This window comes from Lissotriton helveticus, chromosome 1_1, assembly GCF_964261635.1.
Source record: "Lissotriton helveticus chromosome 1_1, aLisHel1.1, whole genome shotgun sequence".
NCBI classification, from domain to species: Eukaryota; Metazoa; Chordata; class Amphibia; order Caudata; family Salamandridae; genus Lissotriton; species Lissotriton helveticus.
This window is the reverse complement of record NC_136057.1, coordinates 1181134077-1181159810: the sequence shown is the minus strand read 5'-3', so window position 1 is coordinate 1181159810 and position 25734 is coordinate 1181134077.

Genomic DNA, 25734 nt, shown 5'->3' with positions numbered 1-25734 from the left:
CTGCAGTAACCTAAGGCATGGGCCGACCCTCGGGGGGACTCCACATCTGGGTAAAAGTAACACTGAACTTGAATATTAAAGTCCACAATGCCAACTCAGAAGACATCCTCCACTTATCCTTTAAAGGGCCATTGATGGTAGCAGAATTGACCTTTTCAATGTATATGCAAGAGGAGGCCCGTCTAACCAAAACTCTGTTACAATCTCCTGTTTGGAAATGGCCCTGGCAGGCATCCCCCCCACATTCTAACATCATCTTGGGAGGGGATTTAAACTGCACATATGAACCCCTAAGCAATGAAGATCTTCGAGGGTCCCAGGAGGAAGATATTAAATACCTTGTCCCCCCTCTAAATCTAACTCCCATCAAGGGGTGGATGGTGAGGGCACTACAAATCAATGCCCTGACCATGGAATTTAATTTACGGGCACTCAATGGGAGAACTATTTCGGACCCTAGCGGGGCCATGACCTTTAACAGATTGAATGGGCCTTCACGTATTGACTACATTATCCTAGATGTAAATTCATGGGGTTATGTCGTTGACATGAAGGTTAAGCAGATGCCAGACAGTGATCACAATCCACTCTGTGCAGACATTAGATGGGAAACTAGTGAAAACACCATAAATACTCATTTAGCCTCAAAAGCAGTGATCCCTACCAACTGTAATCGAAAGCTCAAATGGAATAAAGTAGCATGTCAAGAGGATATATTAGTTGGTATAGGACTTAAAGTGGCTTCAAAGGTGGTAGAATTTTCCCAGCTTAATTCCGCGCTTGAACCAACAATCAGTGCAGACCTTAGCAATTCCTATAAGGAACTTATACAAAACATAGGTTCTCACTTCAAAATTAGGGGGTCCAAGGGAGGGATAAAACATGTACTTAACCACTTGCATGCTAATGACAAGGTGAACTCGTCATGAGGCACACTGGAGCTGTGCTCATGACAAGGTCAACTCGTCATGTATAATGGGATTCATAAATATGCAGCACAGGAGGGGAAAATCCCTTAGCAGCCAAGTGGTTAAAAAAGGTAATCCATGGTTCACTAAAGAATGTAGAGATCGAAGGAATGCCATCTCCTCAGCCTTACAGAAAAAAGATCCTGTAGCTGTAAGGCTGGCCAGACAAGAATATAAAAAATCTACAGAATCTGCCAAACGGGTTTGGGAGGAGGACCATTGGCAGGAATTAAAAAAGGTGGCTTACTTAAAAGATTCTACTATTTTTTGGGCCTTAATAAATCAATTAACCAGAAGGGGCTCAGATCCCATCCCGAATACCTTAACCGAACAACAATGGTTTATGCATTTTTCAAATCTTTATTGCAGCGAGGTAAGATCAGACCAACCCCTGATCGTCCCCCCAGACCCCGAGATAGCGCCTATGCCACCTGAACCCGCTGATTATTTTACACTTCTTGAAGTCCAGTCAGCTATCAAAAGTATAACCCGTGGGAAGGCCGCAGGCCCAGATGGGCTGCCAGGTGATCTAATTCTTCATGACCCCACATTATGGGCCAACCTTATCCTTCATCTGATGAATTTATTGTTAAAGGGCTACCCAGTCCCAGATTTATGGAAGGGAGCGGAGGTAGTCTCAATTCACAAGAAGGGGGCGAGAGAGGACCCTGCCAACTTCAGGCCAATAAGCCTAATTGATGTCATCCAAAAGGTGGTTGGCAGGGTTCTTATCTCCAGAATGGGGGCCTGGCTAGAAGAGGGGGACATTTTAACACACCTACAAGCGGGTTTTAGACAAAAAATAGGTACAATGGACCAAGTATTTAGATTCACTGCGACCTATTGGAAGACCATTTCTACTGGCAAAGGGTCGTTATACCTGGCCTTCATTGACCTTATAACCGCTTTTGATCTTGTCCCCCGGGTCAAATTGTGGCAGGTATTGCACGAGATGGGCCTTCCACTTCCTAACTTCTGGAACTAATCAAAAGATTGCATGATGGTACATATGCGAGAATCAGATGGGGGAATGAAGGTCAGCTGACAGAGAGAATACTTGTGCAGAGGGGGGTCCGCCAGGGGTGTGTGATGGCTCCGACTTTGTTCTCCCTCTTTATAAATGGGGTGGCAGACCATTTGAGGAAGGACCCAGCGGATGTCCCCACCCTGGCTGGGGAAAAAACACCTACCCTCCTCTTTGCTGATGACACTCTCCTCATGTCTAAAACCCCCTCTGGTCTCCAGAAACTTCTAGACAGGTTTAGCGGCTTTTGTAAAGATCGTGGCCTTACAATTAACACCACCAAAACCAAATTGATGGTTTTGTCTAGAAACAAAAAATCGAAGAAAATCCACATTGCACTGAATGGCACTTTATTGGAGGAGGTTGATGCATTTGATTACCTTGGGGTCAGAATAAATTGTAAAATGAAGTGGGACCCTCATATTGCTAAGATGTTGCTTAACTTTAAAAGGGTGACAGGAGCAATTGCCAGAGATCATCGTCTGACATCCAGCAAACCCATTAGCCCTGTCCTAGCAGTGTACGAGGGCAAGGCACTGTCTGCTGCAACCTATGGCTCCGAACTTTGGGGGTCTGAAAGAGTTACTGATTTAGCCACAGCTGAGCACAAATTTATGAGAGAGCTAGTGGGTCTCCCGGTCTCCACCCCTATCAAACCACTACTCCATGACTTGGGACGCCGTTCAATCAAAGACATTGTCGGCCTCCGTCCTTTATTATTTTGGGTTCGCCTTAGAAGGACCCCGGATCTTAGCCACTACGCTGCAGTCCTTGACGAACTTATTGAGTTGAATGGCTTTGGGGTGATTCCTTGGCTGACAAACTTAAGGGACCTGGTGATTAACTTGGGACTTAAAGAACAATGGCTATCACAGCAGCCCCCGCCGAAAGACACTGTTAAAAAACTGTATTGGGAGAGGATCCAAGAAATTTTATGTATGCGAATGGTGCGAGGCGGCGGGTTTTGATTTACTATCATCTGCTTATTTTGCACACATGAATTGCACTGAAACCTTAAGGAGGCACGAGCATCTTTTAAACTGCTTTCTTTTAATTCGCAAAACGCTGCTTATGTTTTTAAACTGTGATTGATTTTATAATTGTGTCTAACCTCACCTCTTTAAACGCCCACCGACCAGTCCGCCGGCTCCCCGTTCCACCACGGGTTCTCCCGCTTGACGTGGAGGGAGCGTAGGCGGGACTAGGCTCGAGTCACGGGGCAGAGGTCGGGGGCGGGAACTACCCTGCAGATGCACTATTTAGAAGTGGATCTCGGAGGCACTCGCTGGATTTAATGTATGCGAAGGGTGCGGGGCGGCGGGTTTTGATTTACTATCATCTGCTTATTTTGCACACCTGAATTGCACTGAAACCTTAAGGAGGCACGAGCATCTTTTAAACTGCTTTCTTTTAATTCCCAAAACGCTGCTTATGTTTTGAAACTGTGATTGATTTTATAATTGTGTCTAACCTCACCTCTTTAAACGCCCACCGACCAGTCCGCCGGCTCCCCGTTCCACCACGGGTTCTCCCGCTTGACGTGGAGGGAGCGTAGGCGGGACTAGGCTCGAGTAACGGGGCAGAGGTCGTGGCGGGAACTACCCTGCAGAAACACTATTTAAACAGGCATGGGGCTGTCGCGCAGCGGACGAGCGCAGCGGGCGCGCCGGCTGCGCGCCAAAGGCAAGCCCGTCAGCGCCAGGACGGGGCAAGGGGCCAGTCCCCCTGCCCGTTTCCACATTGCTCATGGTTATTCTAGTAAGGAGCTACTTAGACTCAGACCTCAACACTGTCTGAACTATGAGCCATTCCTTCTAGACAATACTACAGCCTGTTGCTCTATGTGTATGTATTCCCCCGCACATATGCACTTAGGCATTACCGGGGAAAGCACAGAACATGACTGCCGTCGTGGACACTGTCTGTGATAAACGGTTCCATTTTCTTACCACTAATTGTAGGTCATTGCCTAAGCACAAAGAGGATCTTTTTAATCTCTTAACTGATGTACAGCCGGATAACACTTTTTCTTAACTGAAACTTGGCTGAATGCTAGCTCAGGGCCAGATATTGCCTCAGCCCTTCCCCCTAACTTTGCTATAGTAAGGAGAGACAGAGTAAATCAAGTCGGAGGTGGCATAGGGATAATATTTAAAAAATGCTATCAATGCAAATGGTCAAATCTTGATTGGCCCAATTGCGAAGCCGGCCTTTTTAAACTCTCCTTAACGCCCCAAACTACTTTTTCGGGTGTTCTGATTTATCGACCACCTGGGGCGGCTGGTGATTGAATGGCAGCCTTGCCTGACCTGCTTGCCCCACTCTCGATGGAGGCCGCTATGTTCTCTATCCTTGGAGACTTGAATCTGCATCTGGAGGACAGTAGCTGTCCCATGATTTTCAACTTCCTCGCAGACTTAGAAGCACTAAATAAACACTTGAGGAATAATGGTCCAACGCATTCTGCGGGCCATTTATTAGACCCGATCCTCACCAATTTCAATCAAATAATTTGTAGACCCGCAATTCCGACCTTATGGTCAGACCATTTTCTTACCCATTTTACCATCTGGGCTCATAGCACAAAAAATTTGGTCGGGTCAGAAGAAAGGTTTCGGAATTGGCAAAGAGTTAGTATAGATGATCTGAACACTCAGCTCACTCATTCTAGCCCTAACATCGCCTTAAGTAATCTTAGAATTGGTGACTATAAAATCATCAATACCTGGCTTGCGTCTGCTGCACAGACTGTAGCTCCTCTTACATTAAGCAAACGCACCTCTTGTCATCCTCCAGCCCCATGGTTCTCTCAAAAATTATGTGATGAAAAGAGTAACTGCAAAAAATTAGAGAGGCTGTGGAGGAGAGATTATAATTCCACTAACAAGGAGATTTATAAGCAAGCGCTCATTGCCTACCATTCATCCTGTAAAACAGTTAAGGGGAATCATATTAAAACCACCATTTTAGCAGCACAGAGTAACTCTGGTACTCTTTTTAAAGTTTTAAAAAACTTGGCAGGAGCAGCCTCCCAACCAGAACCACCGATCTTATCTACTTTACGATGCAATAATATAGCCAATTATTTCAATGAGAAAATTAACAATATGTATTCTCAGTTTAGTAGTAACAATGTAAAGGACACAGCACCCCTAAATAACACCTCCCTCCATGGCGAGAAAACTAACAAGGTAATCACCAAGAAGAATGTACTTACAGAGTGGCAATCCATGGACATGGTGACTTTTGTAAATATCCTTAAGAGCATTAAATCTGGCTCTCCGCAGGATCCTCTTCCTGTGTCCATTCTAAAGCAGTTGGATCCTCTAATTCTGGATGTAATCAGATCTCTACTAAATGCTTCACTAGCGGAGGCCGTAATTCCAGATGACTGGAAGCATGCTATGGTTGTCCCTCTGCTAAAAAAAGCAGGGGGGACCCGGAAGTTCTCTCAAACTTTCGTCCAATATCACTGCTACCTATTTGTTCGAAGGTATTGGAAAAGCATGTCAACAACCAGCTATCTAAATTTGTCAATGAGAATAATCGGCTGCATTTCTCACAGTCTGGCTTTAGGAAAGGACACTCTACGGAGTCAACTTTACTGAGGGTCACTGAGACCATCCGAAAGGAATTAGATGGAAGGGGCACGGCGGCACTCATTCTTCTAGATTTGAGTGCCGCCTTTGACACCATCTCCCACCAGACCTTGATTCACGTGTTGGAGGATATAGGAATAGAAGGGGATGCCCTGAGATGGTTAGAAGAATTCTTGTTCCACCGTACTTTTCAAGTCTTCTCAAAAAATAATTCCTCTGACACTCATAAATCTCTGTATGGGGTACCTCAGGGTTCCATACTGAGCCCACTTTTATTTAATATCTACGTTACCCCATTAGCTAAGATTGCTGAAGAAATGGGCCTTACTATTTATTCCTATGCGGATGACACGCAATTGGTGTTCTCCCTAGCATCCACAGACAAATCGGATTCCTCTCCCATCCGGACTTTTGAAAATGGCTAATTGGCTCCATGATAATAAATTAAAACTGAATGCTGAAAAAACAGAACTTCTTATCTTTGGCAATCAGAAGAATCTTTGGGGCCCTACTTATTGGCCAGTCGAAATGGGCCCGTCTCCGGTTGCGGTCCAATCTGCCCGTAATCTGGGCATAATTATTAATAACAAATTGTCAATGTGTGCCCATGTTACTAAAACGGCCGCAACGTGCTTTGCCATCCTTAAATGGTTAAAGAAAATCTTATGGCAACTGCCTGATGGGGCACAACGGACTGTAATGCAGGCCTTAATAGGGTCTCGACTGGATTATGGAAACATCCTCCTTCTAGGAGCCAATAAAGGCACCATCAATCGTCTGCAGATTGTACAGAATGCCGCAGCGAGGGTGCTTCTTCATCTTCCAGGGCGTACTAGTCTATCTGAGCATCTGAAGAAATTGCATTGGCTGAAACTTATAAACAGAGTGAAATTTAAAGCACTCTGTTTTATGTTCAGGATCAATATGAATGAGGCCCCCTCCTATTTGTGTAGATTGGCTTTGAAATATACACCATCACGAGCTCTCCGATCCATGACAAGCTAAATTTGTTGTTCCTAGAGTTAAGCGCGTACGCATGGGTGGACGCTCTTTTTCCTATCTGGCTCCTGTTCTGTGGAATGCCCTTCCCCTTAATTTGCGGTTGGAATCTAACTACCTCAAATTTCGCAGGGGAGTGAAATCTTGGCTTTTTGACCAGTAGCTCTCTCTTCCTTAAAGGCTCAGTTCCTTCAATTATATCCAAGGCGCCGGGAAACCCTCTGGGTAGCTGTTGCGCCATATAAATGCACAAAATAAATAAATAAATAAGAAAGGGACTCGCTAAACCCAAAGTGGGGCGCTCTAACCGACCAATTTCTGGCACACAAGCCAATGCCGAGGCTGGAGCCATTCCTTGATTTTATCACCTCACCAAGAGACAGATCTTTGTTCCTTAAAATGAGGCATGGCACCTTACCCCTGAATATTTTTACCAGCAGGTGGAAAAACTTTAATCATCATCAAGCGGCATGTCCGGGGTGCCCTAATCCCACTGAAACGCTTGGTCACTTCTTGTTTGCCTGTAGGGCATACAAGGGGGCAAGGAAAAGATGGCTAAGCCCAGTTTGTAGAGAATTGGGGACAAGGCAGTGCTCAGTGGCCCTCCGCATCCTGACAACGGACACTACCTCCATGATGATAATTGCCGGGGTTGCAAAATTTCTGGGGAGTGCATGGCAAATACGATCCAAGCTGGTGCGATTGAGTATTGGGTAGATGTTTAAAATCTGTAAAGCTGTTCAAATTAGCACTTTACTAATTAGCACCTTTTTTGCTGTGACATACCCATCTGGGCTCTTGTCCTTTTTACTAACTATGAATTTTTAGAAAACTCCTTTTTTAAACAAAATGTATATCTGAATATTCCTTTAGCAATTTTTATTCTTTTTATGATGTAATTGTATTTTAATTCAATTTATGATGTACTTACTTTTATGATACCTTGCTATCGGATAAAGTATTACAACAACATATCCTTGGATAGGAGAGTTGATGACTGGCTCAGAGGCTTGCCTCTGTGCCCAGGAAAGGCCAATGGGTGTTAACTATTGCCCAAGTAGCAGTGATTAGCCATCTGGGAGTGGACATGAACAGTTGGCAAAAGAAAGGGCACCTCTAGTACTACCACCTTTTGATTTGGATATGCCAAAAATTGTTAGAAACAGGATAAAACTGGCACACCACCACCTCAGAACAAACCTGAGACTCCATCTGAAGAAGGCAACCCTGCTAGAAGAAGAAATCTGACTCCTGCAGGAAGAAGCCTCACACAGCGACTCAGGATGCCCTGGTGGCACCCAGGTACTGGAACTGCGCTCCAAGGATCAGGTGGTTGGCCTTCTGTTTATCTGCTTCAGGGACACGAAAATTAGGACTGCTGACTCCATGAGGGTCCAGCTAACTAAAGAGAACTAGCCCCTGCAGGGCACCCGGCTGGAGCGAGACCTTTTCTCCAGAAGCCTGCTACGAGGAGCTAAAGGCTGCAAGACTAACCAGAAGCAGCTTTAGAGGCTAAATCTGTAGGTAAATATTTTGTCCAGCACAGCCAATTTGGTATATCTGACCTCTGTCCACAGCAAACTGTTTTTCCATAGGGCTTGACGTTTTATAGTCACTTTTTGTCTTTAAAAGTTACGATCCATTATCTTCGGTTCTACTTAACGTATTTTGATAATCATTGGCAATGCTGGAATAGACAGGTGGTTAATTAGTCCTAATATCTGTGGGGAGAGATAGGCTCTGTTTAAGAAGTTAAATTGATGCAGGTGGAGTCTTGGGTTCCTGGAGAATTGAGCGGAGTATTCTAATGCAGACCCATTCCTTGTCAGTGATATCCTGACCTACATCCTGTCTATGTAACCCTCACTGGAGGTCATCATGCAGTGCTTGACACAGGAGGGTAACAGCTTTCTGCCAAGATCCCAATGTGAATACCATAATGAATGGTGCACAGTTGGGGGGAATCGGCGAGTGCCTTCGGACTCCATAGATCATGAATGGTTCCCAAGAACGTGCCAATAACTAAAAAGAGGCTAGGGTTCTGGGTCCATAAGTGCTCATTATTTCCTCATAGGACATTAGGTGTTCACTGTCGTATAGGTCCCCTGTGGCCACTAGGCCACAGTTTCCCCAATTTGCGACCCTGTATGCTGGTCATCGTAGTAGTGCTTGCAGGGGTATCTTTGGAAAGTATTTCTGGTGGGGATTGCGACCTCAACAGCTATCGCCCAAGCTCTACTGCATAGCTGCTATAAGGACTGGAAGGTCATTCTGTGTACTATAGGTTTGTGTGCAGAGAAGCCAGAGTAAATCCTTAAAGTGCTTGCTCAGGCATGCCCTTTTGGACTCCTCCAACAGTTCAGCAGCCAGCTATGAGCCACCCATTGTAATTTGGTGGCCATGCGGTACTAAGTTCGTAGCCCCAGATCTCCTGAGTGTGGGTAGCTGAAGGATCAACAACATTACTGTACCAGATCAGTAAACACGCAAAGGAGTTAAGCTCTCACAAATGTTGGGTGGGACTTTTTCAGTGGAAATTGAGATAGTAGAGCAGTCTGGGGAGGATCATCATGAATCTTTCTCACTCACCCCCAATAGTAATATCATCCTAAATTCCATGCTGCCTCATAGTGACCGCACTGCTTTACTGATATTCGCCTCAATGACGTCGTGTGGGTCATGAAGGACCTAGATGCCCAAGTACTTAAAGTAGGAGGGCTGCCCACGGAGTTGCCCAACTTTGAGATCCTGTGGGAACCTCCTGATGTTGAAGTATTTGAAGGAGGAACACTTCTAACGAAGCTGCCCAACTCCTACTGGAACCTCCCAATGCCAGGTTGGAACATGAATGCGTAGAACTTCGTTCAATTGACGTGAAGCCCTTAAAACCTCCCAAACTCATCCGGAAGTACCTGTGCACATGGTAAGCCCTGAGCTGGGTTATCTAGGTAGATTTTTTTTAAAAGACTTTGTCTGCAAACAAGGCATTTGTGTGGTGTTTTTCCCCGTTGCTGTACCCAAGGCAGCGCCCTCTGCTCTGAATCTTGACACTAGCAGATCCATACCCTGGGCAAATAACAGGAAGTATAATGGGCATTCCTTCTCCTCTGCAGATGGGAATTTGTTCTGAGAGTACGCATCCAGTTTATCTCTAGCATCTAGATTTGTATGTAAGATCTGGGTCCATCTAATGATTAAATCGAGGCGGTTTATCTGTTTCGTCATTGCAAACAAATAAGCCCAATTGAGGGTGTCCACGGGTTTGCATAGGTCGATGGACAATATGATGGGTCTGGTGGAGTTATCCAATTTAGAACTTAAAATGTAAAAAAAGACGCTGAATATTGGGAATGTGCAGTGGCCCGATATGAAGCTGCTTTGTTCCGGTCAGACCAGTCCCGAAAGCACTTCTAATATACGGTTAGCAATGATTTTGCTGATAACCTTATTATCAACGTTCAAGATTGAAAGAGGCTGATAGTTCTCTGGTTCACCCGCCTGCTGCTTTGGTTTAGAGAGTGAGACATTTAGGGCTTCTCGCAGGGAGACAAGTAAGCGTCCCAATTTGTACACTGCATGTACAGGGCCAACACTCTGGGGGCAAGCTCCGATGAGTATGCCTTATAAAATTTAGTGGCCAGTCCATCTGTGCCTCGGGTTTTGCCCATGATTTTTTTTTTTTTACTTTCTTGTTATTGCAGCAAGATAAATGGTACAATCACATCATATGGGTCATTACTACTGGTAAACATTCCCCTTAGAAATTTGCAACAGTCGTTCTACACAGCTCTTTAGCTCACACCCCGGAGGTCGAGCAGCACAATAGTAGATAAATACGTGTGTAGGGTGGAATAACACAGAGCAGTTGTTACCAGCTTTCTGGGGCAAGACAGTGCTGCTTTTCAATCCTCTTGCTCCCCCACCAAATCACGTTGTCCAGTGAGAACAGGATGGTCTCTCTTCCTACTCGTCTGAGCTAGAACTCCCCACTCCCCCAACCCACCCCGCCCCCCCCCATTCCTCCCTCCCTCCAGAACTATCCCCCCTTCGCCCAACTCCACCCCCCACCCTCCCAGGCGTGCCAGCTCACCACCAATGCGAGATCACAGTCATCCCGACCAATGCAGTCCCGAAGTAGGCCCTCCGGAGGAACCAACAAATGATTCGTATTCCTCACTCAGGAAGTAGGGGGACAGGGGAGGGAGCCTAGGTCGCCATCTCTCTGGGCAAGTGGTCCGCCGGGGCAGGGCTATGCACCAGGGTGTCTTCCTCCTCCAGGCCCAAAAGTGCGAGGTCTAAGATCAGCCGAAGGGTTTTGCCCATGATAAGGGATATTACGGCCACCTGAATGTCTTGCAGGATGATGGGGTTATCATAACTGTGGCCTGCTCAGTTGTAGCCTAGTTGTGCCTACGTAGTCCTCAAAAGCCTCTGCTGGGGGATTAATAGGGTTGGCATAAAGGCAGCCATAATAGTCATGGAAAGCACGGTTGATCCCAGCTGAGTGAGGATGGAGTGACCATCTGCCCCTCTAATTGATATGATTGGGGTTCCCCTTAGCTCTGAGCCGATTAGTAGTTGGGGAACCTACCGGCTTGTCCCCTTCCACAGGGCGGGTGATCAGCTACGCTTTGTAGTCATGGCATCCAGGTTGATGGGAAAGCTTGGCATGCCACAAGGCCACTTGCAAGCACTTTCTCTCGCTTTCTTAGTGGGCATTTGGTCTAAGAGGTGTAAGTAAGCCTCTGTTGCCATTAGCTTAGTCCCTAGAGTTGATCTGATACCATATGTGATGTGAAGGCATGTTCCACGTATGACTACTTTGAAAGCATTGCATGCATTGGTGGGTATCTCCTCTGTTCCCTTGTTTTCCCCAAAGTAGTAATCACTGTATGTTGAATTTTCCAATGCAGCAGGTTGTAATTTCCAAGTGGTAATCAATAGTCTCTGACCTGCATAGTTATAGGATTGTGGTCAGAATATGTCTCTTCCAAGTACTCCGTGCCAGGAATCTGGGAAAGTAGGGAATCACTGCAGTATATTTTATCTAGGTATAATTGTGCATTATGAATGGGGGGGGTCAAAAGAATATTCAACTACTGCTGCATTTCGATGGTGCATATGCCTGATAAAGCCCAGTGCTTTTGCCAGGTTCTGAGAGCTCTGTCCATTCTAGTGGGGTGGGGTGGGGTGGCGTGGGGGTTGGAAGTCAGGAAAAGCAGGCTAGTTTAGTTGATAAGGAATCGTAAAAATCCCCCGGTCCTACATTTGGGGCACAAATGCCTACGAGCCTTCCACTCTGCCCAAGTGGCCTAGGAGGAAGATGAATCGCCCCTTCAGATCTGTGGAGTGACGAGTTAAATAGAATGGGATGCTGGGTTTGATCCAGATCACCACTTCACAGGCGAAGGCAGATTATGCAGTGCCAAACAGCTGTCCGCTCTGCCGATGGCGAAGTTTACAGAGTTTCCCCTATAGCAACATGCGTCTCCCGCAGAACGGAAATATAAATGGCCCTCCGGCATAGATGTACATATTTTGTTGCGTGGGTAACATGGGGAGCCATAGAAAGTTTCAGGTTAGAATAGGAACCACCACCGCACCCTGGGGGTCAGTGTTGTGCACTAGTGTGTGGTAGCCCTCTGTGTGCCCAGGAGTGTACCATCAACAGGCGATCACTCATCCCCTCTGCAGTGCCCTACCTTTCTCATGATCCCATAGTAACTGGTTGGAAACAACTCCCAAACAAAACTCCCAAGCCTGGGATGGGGATGTGGGACCTGTCCGTCCAAACAAGCATTGCTAAAGCAATGCCTGAGGTTCGACCTAAAAATTCCCAATACCATTAAGGTAAAAACCTATGGGTTAACTCAGCCTACTGTTTATGGTGGTCTGGAAGCCAACTGGAAACGCTGTTGGAATGACATAGCTGGGTAGCTGACAGTATGAGGGGGAGGTCAGCTGAGCAGGAAGGGTGGACCCCACAGATGACTGCAATGCATGGGAGAGGGGAGGAAAATAATACCTCAACTCATCTGCCATTCTGGGTGTCCACGGGGGCTAATTTTTGTCTGGCTTGACGGTACTGGTGGAGGCTCAGTTGGACCCACCTGAGTCTCAGGTGTGCATGGAGAGGCTGGGCTTCAGGCAGTTAGGCATTTAGCAGTAGTGGTCAAGTAGTTGTTTCGTGCTTCCTGAGCAGGTGGCTGACTTCACTTGTGGCAATGTGGATCGCTGCCAATGGCGCCAAAGTCCCCTGCTCCGCGGCGACCTTCCCCGGGTCATCTCCCATGAGATTGTTCGCCCAGTATGAAGCTTTCTAAAAGTAGAGAATATTTGACAACCGCGATCAGAGGCGTCTCTTGACTTATTTACAAGCCAATTTGTGTTGCTTCACACTTGAAACAATAGGACAAACTTAGAAAAAACAACTTAGCACTCTCAAAATGAGGCAAATTAATTTATCGATGCACTTTCCAAAGTGAAGCAAATTCCTTTATTAATGCAGCACTTTTAAGAGGAAGATAAGATAAATGTATTACTGCACTTTCCCAGATGTCAAATGAAATAACCAAGCAGTGTGTGTGTGTATATGTGTATATATATATATATATATATATATATATATATATATATATATATATATATATATATATATATATATATATATATATATATATATATATAGTCAATTAAAAAACCACAGGTTTCAGGGACATTATAGTTAGTTGGGCATTTCTCTCATACAAAACCAGAGACATTTGGCCGTTATAGTTAGTTGAGCTAACTATAACTCAAGCCCACGCAATGCACTGCTGATGACGTTACATATTACATCACTCATGTCATTGTCAGTGACATCACTGATTACATCATCCAGTTAATATGTGATGCACCTCCTCACATTCTAATATAACCTTTCATACACCTACTCTAAAATACAAACTACCATTCGCAAAGCCATAGACACACCAATTCTAGTTAGTACATACCCACTCACTGATTCATAGGTCTACAGACACATCCACTTACCCATACAGTCACTCATACATGCAGGCAATCAATCTAGCCACTGATATATGCACTCCTACACTTATACAGATACACACCGCCACTCACTCATAGTTACTCACAGACCTAGTCAGTCACCCAAGGAATCAATCACACTGCCATTTACTCATTATACTGTTATACACACACCACAAATCATTAACCCATATAAACACTCTTGTAGCTACTCACCAACCCATGCAGCCACATACACACCAACCGACAGACTGATACAGACATTCACACAGATTAGTCTCTCACCCAAGCATTCAGTAAGACACATTTAATCACTCACTTATACAGTCAGTCACGCACCGACTAAATCAGTCATTCAGTCACTCATACACTCACTCATTCTTCAATAAACGTTGGTATATATCTATACATGAAACTTACTTACATTTTTCAGAAACATAGCCACTGGTTGATGTCACCAGTGATGTCATTTGAGATGTCATCAGTGATGTCACTGACCATGTCATGAGTGATGTAATATGCGACGTCAGGACTGCATTGCAGGGGCACGAGTTAGCTCAACTAACTATAATGGCTGAATTTCTCTGGTTTTGTTCGGGTGAAATGTCCAACGAACTAAAACGTCCCTGAAACCTGTGGTTTTTAAAATGAATTTCTAAGGTTTTTTTAAATGCTAATTTCTAACTATAACGTCCCTGAAAACCTATGGGTTTTTCAGTGAATTCCTAAGGTTTTTCTAAATGCTAATTTCTAACTATAACGTCCCTGAAACCTATGGGGTTTTCAGTGAATTTCTAAGGTTTTTTTAAATGCAAATTTCTAACCATAATGTCCCTGTAATCTGTTATTTTTCAGTGAATGTATATGTTTTTTTAAATGCTAATTTCTAACTGTAAATGGCCTCTGCCCAGCGCTCCGGAATTCCGCTGCTTAAGACTTTCAGGAGGTACCAGGAGGGCTACTTGGCCCCCAAAATCAACCTTGGGGGCCAACTATCCCTCCTATTACTTACAGTAAGGCCCACACAGCAGGATTGCTAAGTTCTCATAGCAGGCCACACCCCTTTCCCCACCACTGTGCAAACTCGCTCCCTGGTGTGCTCTTGGATGGGGATTAAAGCCCCTTTCGCTGCTAAGGGTCCTCAGGGGCCAACTAGCCTACCGGATACCTCCAGTATGCACCAGACAGTGGGGTTGCTGACAGGTGGCCACTCCCCCTCTCTCCACCACTCTGCCAACGCGCCTCTTGGCGTGCTCTTGGTTGGGGATGGCCTCCTGAGGGTCCCTGGGGGCCAACTAGTCTTCCTGTCATCTCTAGTAAGGCCCAGACAGCTGGATTGTTGAGAATGGTCCGAGGACACGCCCCCTTTTTACACCATTCTGCAAACGCACTTCCTGGCACCCTGCTGCTAGGGGGATGAAGTCCACTTTAGTCCTGAGGTCCTCAGGACACAAGAGGACCTCTTTGCCCCACCAGCACTGCACGTTAGAGGCATGTTTGCAGAGTGGTGTAAAAAATGGCGGGCCTCAGATCACCTCTCAGCAATCACACTGTGTAGGGCTTGCTGGAGGTACCTGGTGGGATAGTTGGCCCACCAAGGACCCTCAGGATCCCAGGGACTTAATGTCCCAACTTATAACGTGCCAGGAGGAAGGTTTGCAGGGAGGAGGCAGGGCCTCAGGCGAGATGCCATTTTTTGGGGGAAGGGAGGCTGTGTGGCTCCCCTTCTCAATATTTTTTGGGCCTTGGGGACCCCATACCCCAGGGCCTTAGACATTTTAGTTTTAAAAAAAAGAAAACGGGTTGGGGGCCACGCTGCCCCCCTCCCGAGGCAGATTTCTGCCACAGGGACCCCATCCCCCGGGGTATGGACACATTTTTATCCCAAAAAGGTTTTTAATCCTTTTAAAGGAGGGGCCACGCGGCACCCTCTCCTCAGGCCAATGTTGGCCCCAGGGACCCCATGCCCTGGCCATATTTCTTTATTTTACATTTTGCAGCACACATAGAAAGAGTAAAACACCTCTCATGATGGTCTTTGTGCAGGAAGGTGTCTTTTCCTATGCAAAAACAATCCCCTCTACAACGCCGACACCCTTGCACCATTGTGCAAGAGTGCCTGCGTTGGTGCATGGTTGCCCATTGTGCGATAGCACAAGTGAAAAGGACAGAAATGTTCCGGATCTTGTAGATACCGCACATTCCTGTTTTCTTCTTTTTTTTACGCATGGCAGAGCAGCAGGGAGGCTTCCTGTGCTTCAAAATATTGTAAATGAGGCCCTGTGTCTCTCTTGATGTACCCCTTAGGTGTATCAGGAAACAACATGATCAAAGCATTGCCCATGGTTAGATTGTCTGTTGCCATAGCAGCTTGCATGATGGCATCTCGGTCTTTGTATTTCAGGATTCACAGTAGAACTGGATGAGGTGGTGCACCGGGAAGGTGGGGTGAGGCGGGGGCTGGCTCTGTATGGACCCACTCTATCAAAAAACATCAGAGAGCCCTGTGGTTAGATCATTGCTTTTCCCGTTCTCTAGGTAGGTCACCATGTTTGGCTTCTCCTAGGGCTCAAGAAGAACTACCATGCAGATATTGTTCCAGTTGGACCTTGCCTTCAAGGTCCTCAGTTCTGCCTTCCAAAAAACTAATATGGTCCATCATTTTGTGTAGATCCTGATGAAGTTGTTTAGTCTCAGCCAAGGTCTCAACCTCTTATTGGAGAGTGTCTTGTGGTCGTCGCAGAGCAGCCCAACATTGTTCACCACTGAGTCAATTTGGTGCTTTAAGGTTTTTCTGGTGTTTGTAATGGCTGTCAGAATTTAGGCCAGTTTAATTTGAGTCACGGGGGGCTAGGTGACAGGTCATCACCACCCACCACAACCTCCATATGGTTTGCCATGGATGGGTTGCCTGGGGTCTTGCATCCTAAGGTGTCTGGGGGTTGAGACAGAGATAATCTCCACGGGGTTACACAGTTAGCAAGGGCCGGTCACTGGTGGTCTCCGCTAAGCCAAAAAGGTCTCAAAGGGTGGATCCCTCCCTGCCCAACTCCTTACGATAGCCAATGACAAATATGGGCTCTCATGGCCCTGAGAGACCCCATGGCCCCCACCACAGTGGTCCAGTTACTCACCTGTGAGTAAGTTGAGCGGGGGAGCAAGGACACAAGCTGATAGGTAAGCCGCGCCTCAGTTTCAAGTCTCGTCAGGGCAGGCACCTCTTGGTGTTGAAGGGACACTCAGTTTCAGAACCTCCACCAATTCAGCTCTTAAATACGCTCTTCTGCAGCAGGCCAGGGTAGGCCCTGGTGCTACAGGGGACAACCAGGTCAGCAGGCCGGGTGTAGGCTGCAGGGTGCTGAGCCTTTACTACTCCCCCAGTTCAGGTTTCTGCTGCGCTCCTGCTACTTGTGGAGATCACCAGCACAGGTCCTCAGCCTCCTCTGCACACGGTGTCTCTCTCACCAGGCAGGCCAGGATAGGCTTGTGTTCTCGCTGCAGGATGCCGCTCTGGCCAACAGGCAGAGTATAAGGCCCAGAGCCCTGGAGATGTATAGGCTATTGCACCTCCCTCAGTGCAGGCCCTCACTGCCCCCCAGCTTTCCACGCTGGAAGTTGCTGTAATCAGCAGGGCAGTCTTGGTCCACCGGCCGCTCTGCCTGGGATGAACTCTCACGGAGCAGCACTCTAGTCTGGGAGGCTGTCCGCAGGGCTGTCGGGCCCCTATGTGATGAGGTGTAGCAGAGACAGATTCTGGGTTGGCAGTCCTTAGTAGGCCGCAGCAGGCTGCTACTTTGGTTCGCAGCACTGGGGGGCAACAATCAGTAGTTTGTGGGTGTGAGTTAGCTGAAGCTGGTGGAAAGTCATTGCACATATTCGACCCCCCCGGGCAGTCGTCGAATGGCATGCTAATGGGGGCGAACGGTCCTATTTCACCCATGGCCTAGTGGAGCTCTAGTCAAGTGCTGCTGCCACCTTAGGCAGCTAGGCCAAGGCCCCATTGTTGGTACTGCTTGAACTGCGTGCACACTTCTATGGGGATTGCTGTTGCTTTCGCTGTAGTTTCCAGTAATTGAGCAGAGATTCTCTCGGAGTGTGTTTTGGCTTAACCAGAGTAGGCTTATTTAGTTAGTAGGGGTGTCCCCTCTCCCACAGTAGTAGCCCCATTTCTGACAATCCAGATTTATATTATGCTTTTTGATCTAACAAAAAACTTGACTTCTATAAATGCAAAAGCATTCAATAGATAAATGTACGCTTGGGTGGGCCTTAGATTTTAGGACAATAATTAGACATATGTACAGAATGAAGTGGTCTAAAAAGATGAACATTTTTAGGTATTTAATGTTCCTTGGTCAATATGGTCCCATTTTAACTTGGGTGTTGTCACTCTGTACAGGTGTTAGACCACCTGGTGTGATTGAAAGCATGTATAAATACACATTGCTTTTGGTCTGTATTTAGCTTTGAAAATCAGCAAAACATGAAAAACTATGGGCCCTATATATTTTCAAGAGTACCATAGGTCGCTTTTGCAGTCTTGGGGTGGTGCCTTTGTAGGGGAACATAGCGTTCTTATATAAACCGACAGAAGAAAGAAACATCCATTTCTCTATTCAATTCAGTAGCGAGGATAGCTAAAGATCCGCAGAGACATTATTCGCAGAGACATTTTAGTCAAATCTAGGGAGGACGTTCTTATGCCCCGATTTGTGCAATCTGTCTTCCAGTTTAGCCTGAATTACAAAAGGAATAATGCCATGATCATTAATCCCAAAAGGAAGGGCTCTGACAAGCTAGTCTCTGGAATAACAATACCAAATCCTCCGCCCAAGTCCGCTATTTGCTAAAGCATAAGGAGCTTCCCATGCCATGAAAAACATAGGATTACCGGCTCCAAAGGCTATGCATCATAAATCTCGTAAGCAAGGATTTAAGTGAATAAACTGAGGTCTCCAAAGTTGGCAAGGGCAGTACCTTCAATGCATGTTTATCCACTACAGAAAATAACTGTTCTCCAGTCACATCCCACAGAAATCGCCTTCCTCGACATCAAGATCTGTCATGACAACGATGAACTGTACACCACTCTCTCCCGTAAACCTACGGAACGGAATTCATTGCTTAGATATGAAAGCACTACGAGACAACCGACCGGTGGGCCAGTTTTTGAGGATCAAGAGGAATTGTTCCAAAAAATCTGACTACATGGAGGAGTCAGATATTCTGGGAGCCAGACTCATAGCTAGGGGATACCCTAGAAGAATGATCAGGAGAGCGCAGAAGAGTGCGTGGTTTAGCCCGCGAGATGACCTCTTAACACCAAGAGACCGACAGGACCCCTCTCTAAAGAGCAACGTTATAAAAAAAGTAATCAACAGGCATTGGGGCCTAGTAGCGGACGACATTCAACAACAAGAACCACCCATGCATGCTTTCAGGAAAGCCAAGAGCATAAAAGACCATGAGGTTAATTCCTTCCTGCCCAGTGAGGATAACCCTACAATTCAATCTATGTGGAGTTTACCACCAATGTGTTATGTTAAGGGTTTATAGAGTGCTCACCTCACCCTGGGGCATCGCGGCGCTATCCGGAAAGACATATATCCTAAGGTGGATAGAGGAGCCGGTAGACTGGCCAGAATTAAAACAGGTGTGCTTTCAGCCGTTTCCTGAAAGTGCTGTAGCTTGTTGTTTTCCGTAAATCCAGAGGGAGGTGATTCCAGTACTTGGGAGCCAAGAACGAGAATGATCTACCTCCCGTCCGGACCAACCGAATACGGGGGATCTGAAACAAATCCTGGGCCCTCGATCTGAGGTTCCTGCTTGGAATATATTTGCGTAATTTATTCCATAGGTACACTGGGCCAGTGTTGTTCAAAGCCTTATATGTTAAACAACAGATCTTAAAACGTGACCTTTTTTTTACTGTCAACCGGTGTAGCTTCTTTAAGAGAGGAGCTGAGGGTGAACCTGCCGGCTGGTTAAGAATCATTCTAGCGGCAGTGTTCTGCACCACCTGCAGTTTAGCCATGAGAGTCTCTCCGACTTCCGCCAACAGGGCGTTTCCATAGTCCAAGCGAGAGAGGACCATTGCTTGTACTAAGGATCTCCGATGGGAAACAGGAATATAAGGAAATATTTTCTTCACCAGTCTGAGAGCATAATAACATGAGCTTGTCATGGAGGAAACTTGGGCTTTCATGTTTAGGCCTTGGTCCAGCTTTAAGCCTAAGCTCTTCACTGATCCATTAGAGGAAGGAGCGGCGCCTAGCTCCTGAGGCCACCAATCCTCTGACCAGATATCTGTTGCTTTCCCCAACAGCATCAGCTCGGTTTTGTCCGGATTCAACTGGAATCAGTTAGCTGTCATTCAGTTTGCAATGATGATCATGCCTTCGGCAAAACGAGCTTTATCGAGAGTGAGGTTTGATCCGATGTTAAAGATCAGCTGTGTATCGTCTGCGTAGGAGACGATAACAAAGCCCAATCTCTCCACAATCCTGGCCAGTGGGGCCATATAAATGTTAAAAAGGGTAGGGCTCAGACAGGAGCCCTGCGGGACACCTCTACCCAAGTGCCTTTTTTTTAATCTATACGGTCCCAGCATTACTGTTTGGAATCGCTCTGACAAGTTAAAGGCTTCCCGTTTAGCGCCAGCCTCATAGGCATGAATAGTGGGGTCCGGGGCAAAGACCTCGTCGAAGGAGGCTGCAGTAAGTTTATACCACTTCCTGCCCAGCTTAGCACCTGTCCAGGCAGGGCGGTTGACTGCATAAGAGTCTGGGAACTGCACACTAATCTCAATCAGAGAATGATCCGACCAAGGGAGAGGTTCGGGAGTCTTGCACATAAGCTGGTCCATATTCGAGAAGACCAGATCTAATTGATGACCAGCAACATGAGTAGCACCTACTGCTTTTAGCGTTAGTCCCATCTGTTCTAGGGAGGATAGGAGTTTATTCACCTCCGGCTCCGCCTGATTTTCCCCATGAAGATTAAAATCTCCCAATAGGATGAATCTGTGTGTTGCCAACACATGCAAAGCGATGCGTTCCGTCAAGAGGTCGGTAAATTTAGCTTTTGGGCCCGGAGGCCGATAGATTAGGGCGCCATACCAACAGTCTGATGCAGACACAGTAACTTTAAAAATCCCTAGTTCCAGACAATCATTGCTAATTGTGGTTATCCAGTTCACCACCAAGTGTTTTTTAAACGCTATGGCAATCCCCCCTCCTGTTTTTATTTCTCTATCAAGATGAATAATCTTGTACTTCTCTGGTATAGCCAGAGTTATTGCTGGTTGATTTACCGGATTTAGCCATGTCTCCGTGAAGAAGCACATGTCCGGATCCTGAGTGTCAAGCATATCCCATATCTCATAAGAATGTTTCACGAGGGATCTAACGTTACACAACCAAAACCTTTGAGGCTGCTGTTTCCTGGATGGCATATCAGCTAAACCCTCCTGTCTTATCATACCCCCTATTGGTGCAGTCATCTGAACCTGACAGAACCTACAGCTTACAGGACCTTCCAGTGCATGGGCTAACCTCTGCCTACAGTTACCCGATCGCCCATTCATTACCTGTGCTTGGATTCCAAGTAGAGTGTCTGCTGAGTAGCTCATAGGATGTAGAGGTCGGGAGACCATAGTACACGAGGCATCCTCCCTGGCCATCACAAATGCAGCAAGTGCAAAGCGTGTGCAACCACTATACAAACAAAAACTTTCACACATAAACAGCGAACAATTGACTTACAGGGTTTCACCAACTGTAACTCATCAAACGTGATTTATGGCATCTTATGCCCATGTGGCCTACTGTACGTGGGTCAGACCCAACAAACAGTTAAGATGAGGATCCTTCAGCATCATAGCAGGATACGATGTCAGGTTCAAGGAGCGCCCCTTGTTGAACATTTTGCCAAGCAAGGCCACACACCAGACCAAATGCAATGGCTTGCATTGGAAAAAGCAGAACTGGACCCAAGGGGAGGAAACATCAGTTCTGTCCTTAATCTAGAATCAAAATGGATGATGAAATTGGACTCAATCACAAATGGGCTGAATGAACTCGATACAAGCAATGCGCAACTGGCTTGCCTAAGTATAAGATAGAATCCAATGTTTGTGACACCTTCAATTCCTGATCTGTCTTCCTAATAACCACCTTCTTTCTCCTTAGTTTGTTTGGAATGTCATGCTGCAGAACATCTTTTGAACTTTTAAACCAGTCTGCTTTTTCATTTCAACAACTAGTGCCACCTCATAGACCAGTGGTTCCCAAACTTTTTTGACCTGCGGCTCCCTTGACCTATTGGCCATGGCTCCCCATTATGTCACTTTTTTTCGGGTGGGGGGGGATATAAGCCCGGACTCAGAAGTACTTTCATTTTTTTCCATGAAAATAATTGGGATGAAGCCGATTAACATATTATAATTATATTTGTAACAAAATTAAAATGAAAGCAGTCGTTTATAATAAACTTTAAGTGTTAAGTGACTGTAAGTGCATAGAAACATTCCTGCGTCTTCAGGTGCGTGTTAATCTCACTGTGCCTGTGCTGTGATCTTCTTGACTCTGTTAGTGCTTCTATTCACCTCCTTTTCCCTCCATCTGTGTTGGGGCATCGCTCTGTTTGTACGTATGTGTTGGTATTTTTGGAGCAGAGACCTAGCTGGAGCACACCGGAGCTCTGAAGTATGGACATACCTTCGTGCCTAAGATGTTTTGATTCAGCTCAATGTCCCTGAACATGCTTAGGGGCCCATCACTCTTGTAAAGCCGCCTAGATGCTCCGTTTTATCCCCAAAGATGCTTAGATGCACCACCATGGCCCATAAGAAAATGGTCAAAGGTACTCACTGTCTTTGATTTGAAATGGCTTGAATGCACGGCTACTCTGTCCCAGAAGGTGCTTTGATGCACATCCTAGTTTGCGTCCCTGAAGGTGCTCAAATGCACCCTTATCCCTGTAGTCAGAGGTACCCTTCCTCTCTGCGTCACTACCAGCTGTGACAACCCCCCCCCTGTGCACTACTTCTACATTTGAGATATCCCCTTCCTGTATGCTCCTTTCATATGTGAGACCCTCTCTCCAATGGCTACTGGAAATGTGAGGAAAACAACATATAGCACACATCAGGGCATAAATATGAAGCAGATAGGGAATGCATAACACAGAAGAATTACCCAAAGCATAACCATATCCATATCACCATAAGTCCCTTGTATCTCAGAAATCACGAAGCCATGCCATAAACTTACAAGTAGCAGCAACCTGCACTCCAAATACGTGGTATATGATGCTGTGCACAACACAGAGGTGACAGGGACATCTGCAAACCTACCACAGTGAATTTGGTAATTTAGCAACTTTGTTTCTCAATGACGCTGAGCCTCCGTCGCAGGCTCTCTCTGGCATTGCTATCACTGCCAAGCAAATGCCCCCAACGTAGGAGCGAACATGGGGGGGGGGTGGCTGACATGGCACAGAAGAGGGGAGAACTCACTAGGTCCCTCTCAAGTGAAGTTTCAGACGGCGGTGTATCCCAAACACATGGCTCAGCTGCAGCCGCTCTGACACTTTAATCTGGACAGCCGCAGCTAGGGGGCCTGGGGAGGACACAGGGGGCCTCATGCCTGGAAGTGCGGGGGAGGTTTCTGACTGTGGTGCACTTCTCTGGGGCAGAAAGTATCCGGTATTCAAGAGCACTGTGGCTCACACAGGAAAATTTGCGAGGCGGGTCCTGGGGGGCACTAGTCTGAGCTCCTCATGGTAAAGCACTTCAATAGTGAATTCGGGTCCATCTGTGCTTGCTGGTCACCACTGATAACTGCCGATAGTCACTGATGTTTTTCTCTCCGGCCACTCCTCACAAAGGAACAATGCTGCACTCCCTGAGAGTTCAGCCGACGTTTGGAAGTTCAACTCTCCACGTTTTCTTTCCGCCGTGAGCAGCGCTCACCAAACGCTATATATGAGGAAATCAGTAGTGCTTACCCCGGTGGTTCCCAAACTGTGCCAGTGACACTCTCTCTCCCTGTGTGCTCCTGCCATCTGTGAGGCCCTTCCCATTTATTTATTTTATTTATTTACTGCGATTTTCTATAGCGCGAACATTACCCGAAGAGCGCTGTACAAAAGAACAAGTTGCGATACATAAGGACTTAGGATTACATGAGTTACATAAAAGATACAAACGGAAAAAAAATTGCAAATGTACAAGTTGTAAAGTCACACAGGGAAGAAATAAAAATATATATTTATTTTGTAGTGCATATAACTTGCATCCTTGATGATAATTTGAATGTGTAAATACACACTGTCGTCCACACATGACATTTTACTTTCCCTGCCCTAGGTGCACTTATTCTATATAAGACAACATGGTAAGACCACTAGACCTCAGGGAGAAAAGTGTCCAAATCATGTGCCTGATGTGTCATGGTATTGAATTAATTTAGCTTTCAATGCGAGACTCATTCTTTCAGAACTAAAATTAATTCAAAGCCTGGTTTCCGTCTCGTCAGGTCCTACTGATTCAGACTATACTGGACTGCTTTTTCGGCAATTCCCTTTAGATGAATTCCCCTCCTAGTTGGTCCATTTTTTTGTTACTTTGATGGTTGCCGGACAATTAGACATTCAGCAATTGTCTGCCCCGACCTAAACTGCAATTGTCTGTTTGGGGAAATCCTTTAACCTTCCATCCTAATTAGACTACTTTCCTCCATTACATCAGTGAAAGAATTTAAGCTCTGCTGCTTCCTTAACCTCTACCGCGCTAGCGGGTTTTCCCGCTGTGCGCTGAAATTTGAAAATCGCGCGGTTTGTGACAAAGCCAGCTCGTCATCCGCATAGCGCAGGTAACGCCCATGACGAGCTGGCTTTGTCATCAGCGCTGAAGGGGTTAACCTTGTTTCACATCCTGAAGGTGACCCATGAATAAACCATGGTCGAATCGCTTTTGACATTAATGGCCAATAGGCATGATCTGTTGAAAAACACAGCTCTGCAACCCTAACTGTTGTATAATTTTGCCCGGCTCTGTATTCCATTTCTGATTGTCTTGAGCCGAATTTTACATTTTCCTATACATGATTCCGGGGCCACGTTTACTTTGAGCCCCTTATGTTCACCTCTCTGACAATGAGAACTTTCTGACTATAAAAAACTTTTCTGAAATATTGCTAAATATATGTATTTGGTATACGTAGCGGTTGGTTTTTTGGGACTATTTTGTGGCTGACTTTATGGGTAACACCATGAATGAAACATTGGCGTAAAAGAGTGTCACCTCAGTGCGAATGCTGTTGCTTTTTTTATAAGCTGCCACCAGTTGTGATAAATACACACTAGTGTGAAGCTGCCAACGGTGAGGACGCATCCCTGTGTGCTTCTGCTGTTCGGCCTCTCTGGTGCTCGAGCTCTTGTCCATGGGCAGCTATGTTGTATTATCAGAGGACTGGGAAGGGTGGGTGGTCCAGTGTAAGCCTGCTGGGAGGCAGCCGCCGTAGAGCTGCAGTGTTTGTGTGTGAATGGGACACAGTAATGTGCTTTTCACACTCATTCATGGCTCATTAGTGCCTGCTGGGAGGTAGACACACCAGAGCTTTGTGTGAGTGAGATGCCGACAGGGGGGCTTTCTTGACTCCCCCACGACAGTCCCAAATGGGTTATTCAGCGCCACAAAGACAATCTACAAACTTTAACCTGCTACCTTTTCCACTTTCCCAAGCTGTGCGTGGCGCCCCTGGCTACTTCTAACGGCGCACCAGGGATCCGCAGCGCACAGTTTGGAAACCACCGTCATAGACTATTGAACTTTGTTGATAATGAACCTTCATAACATTTAATTACTTTCTCCAGAATCTCCTTTTTGCATATCAACTTTGTGGTTCTACCATGCTGTGGGAGACATGAATATTGGTTGGACTATTATACAGGATATTTATTGTTTAGTATACTTGGGTCAATCAAACAACGGTATATGTTGGTTCTATGTACTGGAAATAGTTCTTCACTCAGTGACCAGAGTGTGCCTTGCCATGTTGTTTAATCTTATAGCAGTATTTTTTGGTTCTATTTATTGATTAATGTTTAATTCAGT